General features: G+C 34.6%; 1 protein-coding gene across 2 annotated transcripts in view; it reads left to right on the top strand.

The window, feature by feature from the left end:
- CDH12 (cadherin 12) overlaps positions 1-16,718 on the top strand; it is a 529,539-nt gene that overhangs the window by 386,622 nt on the left and 126,199 nt on the right. The gene's annotated exons all lie outside the window — the stretch shown is intronic.

The raw sequence follows: 16,718 nt of genomic DNA, 5'->3' as shown, positions 1-16,718 counted from the left end.
TAACATGTTTCTTTGGGGAGCCCAGCCCCAGAGACTGATTCTGAAGTAATGGCTTCCTCGGTGTATTAAATAATTCTGACAGGCTGCTCATTTTCTTTAATTATCTCCAAGTATTAGTGGTTAAATACTTGTAAAAAGTAATGGTATAAGTAATTAGCCTATTGGCATTACTTTTCCTATAGGCTATACAAGATAATAGGTTCTGAATTTGATCACATTTTATGCATGGTACAGATAATTTTTTATTATTGGTAAAAATATAAAATTATATTTTTTGAGAGAAAAAAAGCATTTGAAATCCTTCTTCCTAATATCTAGGACAGGAACCAAAGGTTCTTTTATTCTGTGTGTTTGTGGGGAGTCTACTCTCATGTTTGTTAGTAGTGTACAAGTCCATATGATGAGTTAAAAAAGTAGGTAGAAATTATTTGCTCCACTAATTTATCTCCAGTGTTACTTTTCAATAATGTAACTCAAACTGTAGGAAAAAAGTAAATTACAAAGATAAATATGAGTAAATTTATTCAAGGACTTTTCAAAGCCATTGATATTCTTCCATGACAATGTCTAAAAACACTCTGAAAGTCATTCTTAGTCTTAATGTTCATTAATGTTATACACTAAAGGAGAAGGTGAGCGTAAAACAATGCCTACAAAGAAAATAAAGACATTTTTTCTAAATATTGTCAATACCCCACACATTTTGACTAAATTTATTAAGAAAAAAACATTTTCAGAAATTGTTTTTCAGATTCAGGGATTTTTAAGTAAATTTTCATTTTATCCTGTTAAATTCCAGTCCACTTTGTACCACCAGAAATTTTATGATCAGCTAATGAGAGCGCTATATCTTTACTTAAAGATACCATGCAGACATAAAGTTCACTTCCATTTTGGGCTCTGTCCAAAAAATAAATGGGACCTTTCTTTAAAAATTCTTTTTGATTATTTCAAAATTAAAATACTATACTTCCTAAACTCTGAAGCATAGCTGTGTTTCAGAATCCTTACCAGATTGCTGGCAGATCTCCATGAGTGTTTTAATTCTGAATTAAAGGGCACTTTTGAGGCAAATCTTTTGATCATTCTGACTTACTGTAGTTTTGTTCCCATCAAGAGAGGTCTTGGAGAGTAAAAACAAGATCCCTTCTTGGTAAAAAAAGCTGAGAGGATGCACTACATGAATTGGCACTTTGTCCACTGAACCAGATGAGATTTTGTTCGCAGCAGAAAACCCTGAGGTGCATTTATTGCCTGCATCATTCCTCTCCATCAGCTGCTCCGTTCTACAGAACACTCTCACTGGTTCACGTTACCTGCTAACACAGGTACAGCTTGTGTCTAATAAAAAATAGATACAGAGACACTACCCAGGGCTAGGTGAGTCCTGGCATATTTAGTCAGCCATCTTTCCCTAAGTTTTCGTTTAATTTTCCAGTGTTTTTAAGATGATCTACTGAGCAAAAGGGATTTATACTGCTCATGTACTAAGGTGGGGAAGAAAGTAAGCAGAATAGTAGTATAAAGCACGAGCATACGATCTGAATTTTGGAGCAACTTTTAGTGACAGTTATATTTATGGTCCTTACATGTCAGTATATGTAAAAAATTCAAGTTTGTAGTGTCTATCTTTCATGACTACAATCCTTGAAAAATCTAGGTAGTAAAATAAGTCTTTACATTGTTTGTGTAAAATGCTATTGGTTTAGAAGAAATTAACTTCCAAGTTTGCTGCTGCATGTCTGTGTGTCTATGTGTCTGTGTGTCATCTGTAAGTAAAAGTTACATTTATCCAAGTTATCTTTTATGATTAGTTCTTATCTGTGTTGGAACATGTTCACCCATTACTTTTCATGTTGCAAAAAAACATCTCAAGAGCAATAAGAATGATGAGATAGGTCAAATTTATGTTGAAGTCACCAAGATATTTCAATTTGAATAAAATTTTACTTGCTCTAAATGATTGTTAAGACAAAGAATGAAACAGGCAATGCAAAGTTAGAAGAATTGTGCCAGAAAAATGAAAAATTATTGTTATATTTAGTTTATAATAGATGGTCTATGTAAACAGCTTTTTTTACTGCAATAATGAAAGGTAAAATGAAGTGTCCTTCAATTATTTTAATTAAATGGAAAGATAAGTAGAATAAACCAACTGAAATCTGTATTTTTCAAGATAAAGATTTTCTTGTAAAAATGATACAAGGTGTTATGAAGAAGAGAAGTAATTTTTAAATACTTGTTTAGACTCTTATCATTATTTTTATTTCTCTGAAGGCTAGTACTTCTGAATATGTGCTCCTGAAAATATTCATGGTAATATTTTCTTACTTAGGAAAATTAATATTTAAAAACATTTTTATATATAAAAGATATGAGAAAGATATATACATAATTCACAATCCGTGATAGAGAAATCTTGTATGTAGAACACAGTCTAAAATGCCATCTGCTTTTTTCCTTTAAGGTTCTCATAAAATGTGTATTTTTAAAATACTTGACTATGTAAAATTCATTTGCCCTTTCTTTTGGAAACATTTGTTAACTGTTTTGCAACATCCATTAGTAATGCATGCAGTTTACACCTTTGATCACAGTCTTCTCTTTTTTTCTTCCTTTCTCTTTTTTTTTTTTCATTTTTCTCTTCCATGTTAACTAGGAAAAGAACTGCTCTAAAACAAGCATATGGACAGTCTGTGGGTGTCTGTTTGTGTGTGTAAAACCTGCACTTGGGGAAGCTTCATTTAATTATTTACTTTTGAGCTAGTAAATGATCCAAATTTTCTTCTCATGGATCCTCTGGTTTTGCAATCTTGACCTTTAGTGGTTTTGACCTTAAACCTTCGTCAAACTGATCCAGGTTTATATGGAAGGAGAACAAGTTGCTTTAGTTGGTGTTCTCCGTAGAGTTGATGTTTCTCTATTCTCTCTCCCTCCATCTCTGTCTCTCTCACTAACTCAGCTGGAGTTACTAAGATCAATAATTTCTTAGGTGCTCCTAGCTGAAGTTCTACAAAATTAGACTATTCTTCTTCATTTCTCTGACTTCTGAGGTTTTATGGCTTGAATGAAAAGCAAACTTCACACTCATCTACAACTATTGTGCTGGAAGGCAGCTGAACGATTGAGTACTGCCATTAAAGTCAGTACACTTTCCCTGAATTCTGTTTACAAATTGTACCATTGGGCTTCTTTGTCCCATTCTATTCCTTTGTCTGTTTCCCTTCCTCTAAGTAGGGTTGATAATGCTCTCTGAAAATTGATGTAAAGTTATCATCTGTAGCTCTTACATGAACATGGCTTTGTAGAACCTGAACATCATTAACTTTCCTTTGTCAAACTCCGTAATACTGCTGGGACTCAGCGTGTTGCTACACAAATCCTATATACACCCTGCAGTGCTGATATGTGCTGCTAATTTGCTGTTGCCATGACTAGTTTATTATTTTGCCAGTTCACAGGGAAAAGTGCTTTTCCATTCTTTTCACAGCTGGCAGTACTGCTCAGCCAGGCAATATAGGAGTTCTTGTGGGCTAAGTAGAGAAAGAGCTGGTATCTGCTGCCCTGGAATGGCATTGGCATACATACATTTCCTGTGGGACAGAGGTAGGTGTAACAGCAGGATCAGCCTACAAAATGTAGTCAGTAATGCTGGGAAAACCGTGGTTTACTTTTCCTTTGGGAAGTCTTGCCCTTTTGGGAAGTCATTTGGAAGCACCTTACAACCTTCCATTAATGATTGTGGTGCATTTATGTTGCTGTGCTGAGGAGACGTGTTCGAAAGTTGCACTGCACTCATGGGGAGAAATATCCTCCACCTGAGGCCTCTCTTTTATAACCTCTTTATGAACAAGAATGTGTCTGTTCATAGCTGTGCTTTGTATAGCCCAGCCTGGCTGAAGCATCTGTCTATCAAAGTCATGACATCCACAGATCACCGGCAAGTTGGAGAACTACTTTGAATATATTTTTTTTTTTGTCTTCCAAAAATATTTCTTGCTGCTCCTTCTTAAATTTGAAAACAGTGCCTGTTGAGTGCAAACTTGCTTAAATTCTTAAACTGAAGAATTTTTTTGCCAGCAAGCTAATCAGCATCAAATCAGTTTTTATTTATGTACTGAAGACACATCTTCAGATTGTCCCATTCTTTTTTCTTATAAAATACAGCTTCAATTTCACATTCATTTCACACTTAAGAAAAAATTTTTATATGTTTATCTCACAGGGACAAAATTTGAGTTCTTACAAAAAAAAAAAAAAAATCCAAAGCATCCCATATTCCACAGTCGGCCATATGGTGCTGATAACGAACGAGTCATACAAGACCCAAAATTATTTCTAAGGGTCCACAGTACTAACCCAGACCACAAAATAGATGCTTCAGGAAATCAGAAATGCTACACTGCTACTAGTGGTACAGTGCAGCTGGTATATCAAAATATGAAGAAAGTATCTAACTTATGCTCCAGGTACCAGCTGTTCCATTAATGGAAACACCACTACTTAGTAGTATTACTTAAAATAAACTAATTTTAAAAATATTTTCATTTTATGTGATATTGATACTAAAATGTCTTGTAATCAAGCTAAGCTCAGTCTAACTAGGCTATTAAGTTAATGATTAGCAAAGAAATCTTGATGTATTTATGAATTTTAAAATATTTATTGGTGTTTCTTACTAAGTTTATGAATTTTAAAAGAATATTTATAGTAAATTTGGTATTCAGTTGAATTCTTAGAGAACAACATTATCCTGATATGGCTGTAAGTGTGCTGGGACATAGATTATTCATGATTTTATAGCATGAAATTTCATTGTGACAGGTGTTTGGCATCCCACAACACCAATTCATGTTTCCAGAAAATGTATCATTAAGATGAAAAATATGTACATTTAAGGCGCACATATAGTAAATCAAAAGCTTGGTCTTGCTTAATTTTTTTTTCTGTCTGTGCTATATGATTTTTTCAAAGAAAATTTTGCAGCACTCAAAACAAGGCCAGCTGGATGCCAACAAGAGATGAATCTATTCTGAAAGCTTAAAAAGGCTCGCTACAGGTGAATGCTGTATTCTTCTCATTCTGCTAAGCCAGCCTCTCAAAATACTTAAAGGATGTGGCCCTAAGCTGGATCTCACAGCAGCTCAAGGATGGCTATTTCCTTGTGCAGATGTTGAAGGTCAGGGTGGGACGGTTGGAAGCTCTGAGCACAAAGCCTTTTTTTTCTTCTTATTGAGTCAAATAAGACTCTATTACTTAAAAGCCTTATTCCTTTAATACAATCAGCTCTGTGGGGCTGTGCCTGTTGTAAATAGACCTGTGCCCTACTGTGGATATGGGCTTTGCAGTTATACAGAGTACATCCTTGCATGGCTTTCCAAGGATGGCTTGCAGACTGTCTGTTTAGGGCTTGTACCTGCTATGTTCCTACAGTCAGTCACACACTATGATCATAGTTTGGTAGTTAGAGCTTGCTCCTTAATGAGATAGGGAAATACAACTTGCCTCAATACTAGAGTGAATTACTATTCAATTACTTTAAACAATTCTTACAAAAGAATATGCTCATAAGGTAGTTTTCACTTTGCATCTATTCTGATTCATTAAATCAGTACTGCAGAAGACAAATCATCATCAGATATCCTTGAAAGAAATGAGATTTTCTGACAAACAACTTTTCACTAAAAATAAATATTTTATTATTCAATTTTTAATAGAATTAAAAATGCTAGCTTTCAACAGATTTGGTAATTTTAATATCTAGAGTATTTTTCCCTGAAAATGTGGAAGCAGCAGAAATAACTACTGATTCCTGGTTTACTCAATTTTGACAAATTCATTAGTAAATAACTGCAATTACCTGTTCATTCTATACATACGTCTTTTAGGCATAATCAAAAATTAACATCACTAGGTTATATATTTTCTTGAAGTGCCTTATTCACTATAGAGATTTTCTATTATTCAGTAAGTAAAGTATTTACAGTCTCTTTGAAGAGGCACAAACACTTTCCACAGTCCTGGTTTCTACATTTGGGAAGTGTCATATGATGATGAAATCTGTAAAAGCTTAAAGGCAGACAACAAAAGAAAGATGATGTTTGATGCTCAGAAGGTCTACAGCCAGTGAATATGTTATTATTTAATAGATAAGTCTATTCTTATGTTCAAAAAGGGCATGTGTCATTTATCACAGGAATATTTTTAGGAAAATTGCTAAAATTGGTTCCCTTTGTGAATATCACTTCCTTGATCGTAATTAACAGCTGCTTCAAATGCAGGTGAATTTAGCTACCAATAGCTGCAATATTTGTCAGTGAAAGAAGCCTGACTTCTGTAAACATTTATGGATGGATAAAAGCCCTGCCACATCACAACTAACTCCCACACCACTGAAAGGATTTCACAGTAATTTCTGTCTAACAAAGGTTAGTGTTAAATAGCAAAAGCATTTTTTTGATAAAGTTTATCCTACTCCTGAATCTTGAAACAATTGCATATTACTATTTGAGGTATTTGAAATTCTGGAAAGTGAAAAAGGAGGGCTGGGAGGGATAGGGGGAGAGATGATGAATGATTTCCACACAAGAAAAAAAAAACTTGTGTTGTTTCCATTTTGAGATCTTTAGTATGGTAAAACTTAAAGGTGAAAAGAAAATTTCCCTAAGTGCATGAACTTAAACAATAGAAAATGTTTACTCTCAGTCTGCAGGAGAGAACCCTGCCAATACTCTGCAGGAGACTTCTCTGCTAGTTCTTGTAAGGCCTTGATTATTACTGGATAAAATTGGAAACAACGGGAGTTTTCCATTGGCTTTCTTAAGTCCAAGATTTAGGCTTTATGGACACAGTTACACTTCCCTGGACCCTGGAGAGATTTTGTCCTTGTTAACTGATTTTCCCAGGACTTCTAGAAGAATTAAATACAAGATAGGAACAAATTAACATCTCGGTTCTTTCAATGAGCAGTTTTGAGTGAAAAATGGAATATAAACTCATCCAGAAACAATTTTTCTACTTCACTTCCTGCTTCTTCCAAGTTCTCTGTAGGAATAACCTTCCCACCCTCTTGTCTTTGGGGTAAAATGAGTCTATGCTCTTTTCTTCCTTCTCCACTCCCAATAGCAGCAGCAGATATGGTTGTTCTTCCATTTCATCAGTATAAAACACAAGTACAGCCACAGATATAAAAAACAGATATCTTACATCAGCCATACAGTAATTTTTGTTCCAAATTATAAAGCTTTCTAGTTTTTTTAATCTATCGTATTGTACTCTCAATGGATTCTTAGGAATATTTGACTTTATCCATTTAATACATGAGTAAATCTTGAAAGTGATTGCTGTAGCTAGCATGTAACTGTATGTAAACTCAACATGTTTTTCTTAAAATTGAATTGAGAAAATCCAGCAGAGACAATCATATTCAGATTTATAATTAAACTGCTCTATTTGAGCAGAAATGATGTAACTTTGAGCTGTGAAAGATATTTTTCTTTTGCTTGTTAGTACATAGGTGTGACATTTTTATTAAAAAGAAGGCATACCAATGTTCTTACACATTGTAGCTTAACGATATGTGAAATATTAATGTATCCATAACTTAGAATATATACAAGATTTCTGGGATTTGATTCACTTCTGTATAGCTCCACATAAATGCTGCTTGTTTTGAGTAATCCAAGCCTGAAGAACAAACTCTATCTGATGCTTTACCTGTGTCTTAAGAACCTACTTTTCTCCCATGCAAATGTTGATTAGTCAAAAGAACTCACTAAAATAAAATATTTAGCCATTTTTGCAAAACCTCAAACCTTAAAAAAAAAGCCAAAAAAACCTGTGTCATAAGCTTTCCTATGCTACTTCTGGAACCTGAAGAAAATCAACACTGCTGTGTGATAATACAGCCTTTAAAAATATTGTTCTGAGGAAATCTTGCTGACAGAACATTATTCAGGGGGTGTGCTTTCTTAGAGTTGATCCATAAGGCACAGAAGAGCCCGTTCAGTTTCTTTGCTGTACCTCATATTCCGTGCACATTAAGCATTATTTGTTCATGCTTGCTGGATTATTTTGCAATATTTTTGTGTGTCTTGTAATGTGAATGCTTGCCTGAATTTTTTTGGGCCAGCTTAAGAAAAAAAGATTAAAAATTCAAAATATGTCATATTTCACTCATAAAATTCTGTCCCTGTAAATTCCTTACAATTATCTCTCTAATATATGTGGGGTTTTTTTTTTCTCCACCTCTATGATGGAACTCTTTTTTTCCTATTTATGAAAGAGAACTGGTCAAACAGTTTATGATAGTATGCCTTGTCACAGTGATAGACAGGCTGAGGTAAAATCTTTCTACTCTGTCATTCCCTACCTCTTCTAGTATATCATTATCAAACAAAAAGAGACACTTTAACTGACAGAGCTATACAGCAAGTGTGATTTATGAAACAAGATTTTTGTATTTAACTTAACATGAAATTTAAATACATGAGGAAGGAAGATTTTAACATTCATTTGCTAGGTGGTCAATAAAGAAAAATATTTGAAAAAAAAACAAAGAAAAATGAATTAAAGGAAGGATAAAAATGAAGAAAGCTTCATCAGCACCAGCAGAATTTAGTAGACCTTTACTCTAAACCCTTCCAAGTTCCATCTAGAGTTAAAGGGCTGATATAAATCAGAAAATAGCAGAAAGTGTAGAAGCTAAATAAGGTTCCAATCAGTATAAAATTAAGCATAAGCTTTTATAATCAGTTTATAATCTTTTAACTTTACACATGCAATGAATTTAAACTGATTCTCATTCAACACACATTTCTAGGCATGTGTTTGCTACAGTTTTAGTCTTTCTTTTTATGTTCTAACTTCAAGAACCTATTACTTTTTGTTTATGACTTTTTGAAGTACTTAAAAGTTGTGTATTTATCAGTATTGTTGTTATTATTATTTCTGTTATTATCTTGGGCACAGAAAAAATTCAAAAATTCAGCTTATTTAGACTAATGGGCAAGGCAATGAGAGTGTGTATAATTATGTGTCCTTCCGTGCCTCTGCATATCACAAAATTGTGACTTCCTGAAGTAGAATAAACCTAGTTTAGGAAGCCTAATTGGACTTCTAGGAATGCTACTGAGCCCTTGGCTTTACAGAGAAGCTATCTCTGGATATTTTGCACAGCTGATTCAGGAAGGCAGTCAGGCTTGGGACTCACTCTGTGTGTGGTCACATGCACCATTTATGTGACTGTGGAGGTCAGCTAACTTCTAAGTAGGGTTTTCTGTGTTAGGGATTGATGAAGAGTAGGAGATAACTACTTTGTGACTACTTTGCTTTTATATATTTATGACTGCATAGCTGGAGATGTATTTCTTCTCCTAGCTGCAGCTGTGGTATGGAAATGGATGCTGCCTCACAACTACCATCCCTCATACAGGTTGCTTCCTCCTCAGAAGAGGAACTCCAGCAGGAAATTTGTGTTTTCCATAATTAATTTGAAAGAACCAGGCTTACAAAAGTCACCTATTCAATTCCTCTAACTAGATGGGACAGTCGGATATAAAGAATTTTAGGAGAATTCAATTAGCTCCAGATTTTTAGGGTGGAGAAGTGAATACCACCAAGAAAAGTGGTGGGAAGCTGCTCAGAGTCAAGATCTCTTCCAGCAGCATGGCAGTTGTCAACAGGCAGCTGTCTTTTTGTCTGTCACTTCAGAAACTGAATGGCACACCCCACACTTTCTTCCCTATCACACAAGATATTCCTGCTAGCACTGGTAGGGCAACTCCTGTGAGAGAAAAAAAATCACATGCAACTGACTGGCTGTAGCTAGAGCTTCCATCATAAATTAAATCTCAAAAAAAAACCCAAGTCCATAATGTCATAACTGTTAGGTGAAATGAGGAGTAAAGCATGTGTCCTCTGATGATAATGGTATTTATTACGTGTAGAAAAGTCCAAGTAACTAACCAGGATTTTATACCTTGTAGCTTAAAAGATCTATTGACTATAATTCTACAGAAACTGGATCACATTCACACAACCTAGAAAGAAAACAGATTTTGTAATTTCAGGAGCATAAACAACTTATTCTAAACTGAAAATTTCTAACCTTTCCAACAGCTTCATTTCAGTGACACTACAGTATAAAGTTTCTGCTTGTTCTCAACTTTCTGAACAGTGGTTATTTGGTGATCTGCAGAGAGACTATCTTCATAAACATAAGTAGACAGTCATTAGAAATTATAATCTCTACTTTAATAGGTGTCTTAGAAATTTTGGGTTACATTTTAAAAAATTCGCATAAAGATTTCTTAAGTCTCTAGTGTCTATTTTTATTGTATTTATTCATACAGCATTATTAATATTTTCATGCACTGATCTTTTATATGTGTTGTAGAAGAGATACAGCAGGCAACACAATGCAACATAATATATTGCTGTCAGTACGTATTATCTAGAGACATGAAGCTCTTTTTGATATTCTGATAGTGATTCCTCTTTCAAAAAAGAAATACTGCAATCACCACCTAAAAAGATCACCACCCCTTCATACTTACAATTTTAATTGATTACAGCAATGCCATTGAACATTTTGCTGATCTTTCACAATTAAATAGCAAGACTTAGAATTCAATTGTCATGCTGTTTTTTCTTCATTTAGTTTTTGAAATCCATGAATTAATGTTGTCTTGAAGAGGAATACAAATATCTCCTGCCTAAGGCTGGGATTATTTTTTCCCCAGGGCCCTGTTTGTGGCAAATTCCCTTCCCTCATTTCTGAGTTTTGGACGTCAACATTATCCTCTGACTTAACCCCAGGGACTCCAGTCAGGCATGGGTACAGAGGGAGTAGCAGTGCTTTCACAGGTGTAGATCAAACCAGTCCCACTGATGCCAACTCAAATGCATCCATTAGTAACAGGAGATGTCTTCCAAAGCCTCCTTTAACCAAGAAGATTATTTACCCCCAATTTTGGGTGCACGGTAGTGGAAAGAAATTCTGCATCTATGTGTGAGGATACTTGGCACAACCTCACTTTTCTCCATGTGATGCATTAAGGGTTTTGGATTGCGAGAGTTGCACTTTCAATCCTCTCCTCAGTTCCTGTAAAGTACTTTGAAAAATTCTAACATTAGAAAAATTTAATAATATGGTAGAATTTTTTACACTGAGCTGTTATCAGAAGCTTCACACTACATTGTAGCTCATAATCCTTTGGAAGGATATATAAAATTGAACTAGATAAAGAAGAAATTGGAAGTTGATAAATTTCCTCAAATTTTGTCTCCTGTGTCTGTCTAATGGCCAATACTGGAATTTGTTGTTGGAACCTGTGATTATGCTGTTACTTGACAGTGACTATACCCAGAGACCTCAACAGATTGAAGTTCTTATCAGCTGTCACCATTCTGCAGAACATTTCTCTAAAATGACAATCAACTTAACTGAACTGAACCCTATCAACATGTGTACACAGAGCACATTGTAACATGGAGTTATATGAGATCAATAAGAATAATTTAATTTTAAAGCTTACTTTTTATGTTGATTCTTGCATTAAAGTTGAAGAGGGCAGAGCAAAACACTGTGTTTCTGTATGCATCAGCTCCAGTTGAAATCGTGATGCAGAAATAATCATCAGAAATCTATGCAACTTGTAACTTATGTGTATAATTACTTGTATATTTAAATAATATTAAGACATTGTTAAGAAATTTTTATTCTTTTACTGTTTTACTAGTGCATAGCATTTTTCATTGACCAATATTTTTATATATATGGCATTCCATCAAAGGAATATAGTGAGTTTTTTTCACTGTGACTATAGAAGTGTCAATTCTTGGAAGCAGATATTTTGCTAAACATAAAAAAAGAAGACAAAGAAATAGAACACTAAGTAAATTAATCATGATGATGAGATGCACAGATTACTAATTCAAATAATATTTTTAAATTTTTTGCATATATTTGTACACACACATACATATGTGTCCTTTAATTGACATTTTAAATTATTTAATTATATTATTATTTGTTATTGTTTGAAATTCTCATAGTGCTCAGGAAGCCAGCTCACAGACAGAAGTCTCTTATAAAAGGCTTCTACAAAGCTAGTAAAAAACACACCTCTTCCTAGTACAAATAATTTTCAGCTTTGAAAGTTGTTCTTTTCCAAATGACCTTTAAAAAAACCATTCTTTTCTCCTTTTGTTCACCTTTCTTTTACCTCATCATTTTGCAGTTGGACTCATCTATCTTAAAGGTCTTTTTTATCCTCAAGGATTCTCTGATTCTGTGATTTTAGTTGCTCCTTGTTTCCATATACCTATTGTGATTCATCTGACCCATTTGCAGTAGCGTCCTAACCCTTCTCAGCACAAGCTTTGGTCTGCATGACTAATTCATGTTAACTTATTATTTAGAAGATGCCCTAGGTAATCCAAACTTTTAGGATCAGGAAACATTTGCTCTGATTGTGTTGTGAGCAGATTTGACCTCGTCCCTAAATGTCCTCTGCAGTGGTGTGTGTGAGTGTGTGTGTGTGTGATGGAGAGGGAAAGAAATAAAAGCTATTTTATTGGATTTGATTAGCAACAAAACACTGTTTTGTTTTGAGTTTTTTTTCTTTTTAATTTCTCCATGTTCTGAATTAAAGTCTCTGGCACCCCCCTACCCCTTTGAATCTTAGGAAAATTTTCAAGATTTATGTATTTTTAGATGGAAGGAATAAGTATATTTGTGTGAAAGCATTACATCAGATTCTAATTATCAGTTTTTAAAAGAAGCTTTGCAATCTGTATAGACCATAGAGCTCTTGCCAAGAGAAAATATGTGTAGAATAATTATATTTTAAAAGGGCAGCCTTCCAAATAGAAAGTCTCCAGACTCATTTACACCCTTCTCTCTTGTAGTGGGTATCCTTGTTCCAACACACACTTTTTCAGTAGAGATCTGCCAAAATGGGTCTGCTTGGGTCTATGTTAACTGCACAAAAATGGCCTTTTTTTTTCCTTTCCTCAGTTCAGGTCATCATTCTGTATCTTCAGGTAATATTGGAGCTGAATGTTGTCCTGGTTTCTCAAAGTATTCTTTGCACATCTCACCCAAGACACTACAGGATCTGGTGGCTACAGAATGAATGGTAATACCTGCGAGTAGGTGCAGGAAGAGAATGTAATGGAGTAAAGTCCTAAAATATATTGCAAAAAGAAAAATGTTGTAAAGATACAGATGTGGGATGTATAATTAACACTGTTGTGCAAGCAAGGAATGGTTAATAGCCTGGAATATTTACCATTTCTTTAGACCAGATAGGCACGCAATATAGCATTTAAACTGGTTTACTAGTAGCAAGTAATTGGGACAGTGATTTTTTTTCCAGGCTGTGAAATTGGCAGTGGAATAAGGTGTAGAATCTCTGAGTGTATCATAGGGTAAATATATCAGTTTAGGAGTTTTATACATTCCTGGACATTTGGGAAATGCGGAAAGGGAAGTTGTCAACTCATACAAAAACTTTTCAATGTCTGCATTGCTGTGAAATCAAGATCACAGCAATCGTGGCTGATGTCATAGCCCTTGTTCTGGCATGATTTGTGGGATAGAGTGATTGCTTCATTCTAAAGTAGACTATTTTGCAATTTTTTAAGCTTCTTTTGCTTCCAATTTCTTTACTAATGTATGCGAATTTAGATAATTGACTTTCAAAATCATTGTATTAATAGAAGTCATAGAAGTATTTAAGGAAAGAGAAGGTGAATAGTTGAGCATCGGATGAATAGGATACTGAAGGGAAAATCAGCACCACAGGACACTGAGGAACAAATACATCTGATCCATACTCCTGCAATGCTCAATTTACTTAGGAGTGTAGCCCCATTCTTGATGTACATTACCTAATGCATTTACTGGTCTTTCATGTAGTTTGAAATTATCTGTACAGGTGTATGAATTCTTGAAGTGACACAGAGCTGATAATATTGAGTTATTGAAGCAGTAAGATCTTAATTTATTACTAAAATAGAAACAATCATACTTCTTGCTAGAAACTGTCAGAAGAATTGAATAAATAATTTCTCCCAGATGTGCTAGTAGAGAGTTGTTATCAACTTTTCATCCTCTTTGAAGCAAACTAGCATTCAGCTTATTACAGGCTGAAGCAGATTGCTAGATCACATGGATTTGTAGACTGATTCAGTCTGGCATCTGGTACTGGATGTGATTCAAAAATGCTGCCATAATTTCTGCATAGATTTCTGCAATGTATCTTACAATAGTCTCCATCTTATTATTCATGATTTTTTTTTTAATCAGTAATTTCCTTTGCCATATGTGTTATTGTTTGTACACATTAGCAAGAATTATCAAATGATATGTCTTTTTCTGCCATCGTGGAAAAATGTTCATGAATTTCTGCACTAACAGAATTTTGCTGCAAGAAATTATTAGTTTTACACTTGGTGTAGATTTGCCCAAAGATCTGACACTAAACTGTGTGTAGAATACAAGTGTAGATTTCAACAAAGATAAAAATGAATCCCTCATATTTCCAAGCCTCTGCTGCATTTTTAATATTCAAGATTTATAGAGAAAGCATAAAATTAAGACAACCCGTGTGAATCCAATAATTTGTACAACCTTGTTGCAGTAAATTCAGGTGATTCTGGAATGTAAACACCTTGTGGGGAGAGGAAGTAGGTAATATCTGAGCACTTGTTCTCTTGCCCTTTAATTTTAATGAAATAACGGAAGACCAAGAATTAAAAAATAAGTGCAAGCAAGAAGGTGAAATGGGATAGAAACCCAAAATTGCTGTGGACACAGTGTCAGAAAAACTAGTCTCTCACAAATCTTCTGTTTTTCAGCACAAAAAATAAATGTCTTTTCTTCCAGTGCAATGCAGCTTGTAGCGCATAAATCAAGACACAATAGCAAGCACTTATTCTTTAGCCTAAACTGCTTTCTGGAAAATTTCAGGCGCTGAAAATCAGGATTATTTCCTAGTGTTGTGTAAGTACAGCTAATGCCAGCTTCTTGCTCTTCATCTTTGCATCTGAATATAAGTTTTGCATTCCCTTTATTGTTGGAGAATTTAGTTAATTTTAAATTAATCAATCAGCTATTCCTCTGCAGTAATTTGACACTGTTCAATGTTGAATTGACCCACAAATTGCATAGCTTGGTGTGGGTTACAAATAAGCATGCATTTGCACATTGCCCTGCAGTGTCATCTAGGAAACTTATGTCAAAATCAGCAAATTTGGTGAACAAATACAACGTGATACATCCCAGCTACTGCAGAGCATTGCAGCTCTGCTGAAATAGGTGGAATGGTTCCACCTGAGTGATCCTTGTGAAGCCCAGTGAATACAGCTGCAACCATAGAATTGCTATTCCTACCAGATGTAAACCTTTTTTTCTCCAATATATTTTGGAAAAAAAGCCTGTGTTTAGTCTAGTCTTTGTATTTCAGTCTTCCTTTGTTTTGGGAGCCCTTGCTTTTCCTGCTTTTTCTCCAGCTAGGAGAAGCAACTATAATTGATTCTCTCTAGTATAATCCAAGGGCTCAGATAAGACATGCAATACAGCCTGATTTGTTACCAGCTGAACACAAAACCTACAGCTGGCAATCAGAAACACACCCAACCATCTCAGCTTTAGTGCCAAATCCAATGACAGGAGATGGGAGTAATCTTGTTAAGCTTCCCTGTTTACAAATTCCTGTCTCATAATTGCATTATTTTGCTCTGTGATATTATGACTTCCAGGAGTATGCATCAACGTAGTCTTCACAATGAAGCCCAAAAATTTTATTTCATATAGGGATACTGCTAAAACAGTTTTCTGGTTCCCTTTAAATTTCTGACTTTTTTTTTCTTCAACCTTTCTCATCATCATTTTGATTCTTTTATTCTCTTGATGTGTGTCTGTAAGCCTCTAAATGATAATGGAAGGAAAATACCAAGTTTTTACTAAGCAGAGTGTAATGAAACAGCAGGAAGTTTTGAGCCATTTAATTTAAAATAAGGAGGAAGAAAATTGATATTAATTATCTCAGACTACATTATCTTTTCATTTTGCAAGCAAGGAAATATTTAACACCTTGGAAGCAAAATACTTTAGTTTGGACTGGAGAGACAATTTAAAATCACATGTGGGGGGCAGCTAGATGAAAGATCAGAAATTAATATATTCACTGAGCAAGAGTGATGAGATGAAAAAGTAGACAAAGAGGAGACTAAGCCTGTGTTCGCTCTGTGCCACAAACCACGACCTCTTCCACAGTCACAAAGACCTATTTTCAATTTCAAGTCAATAGCTATAAATGTTAGTAATTGCCTTTAACTCCTTTCTGTAGCTTAGCTTCTTGCCCCATTACCAGAAACCATTTAGTTTCTCAGTAATTCATTTTCTACATAATCTCCTTTCATATCCCATGTTTCCTCTATTGTGTTTCACCTTGGGCCGTACATCATGTAAATAAAGTCTGTATCCATAATCCCTTTACAATTCAGCTAAAGAGAATTCACTCTTGAAAACTCCATTCTAACCAGTGGCCATTATAGAAGATGTTTTTAGTCCTCATTAGATGGGAAAAGTCTACGAATATTTTAAAAGCTATTTCAGCATCAGTGATAGAACCTTGTGTATCTTTTCAAAGCTTTTAGATGTATTTAAAGGATGGATATGGAGCAGGTAAAGGATCTGAGAAAGAAAT

Source organism: Melozone crissalis, unplaced genomic scaffold (assembly GCF_028551555.1).
Source record: "Melozone crissalis strain CALT ecotype California unplaced genomic scaffold, PUWL_Pcris_2 ptg000042l_1, whole genome shotgun sequence".
Classification (NCBI taxonomy): Eukaryota; Metazoa; Chordata; class Aves; order Passeriformes; family Passerellidae; genus Melozone; species Melozone crissalis.
This window is presented reverse-complemented; position numbering and strand designations above follow the sequence as displayed.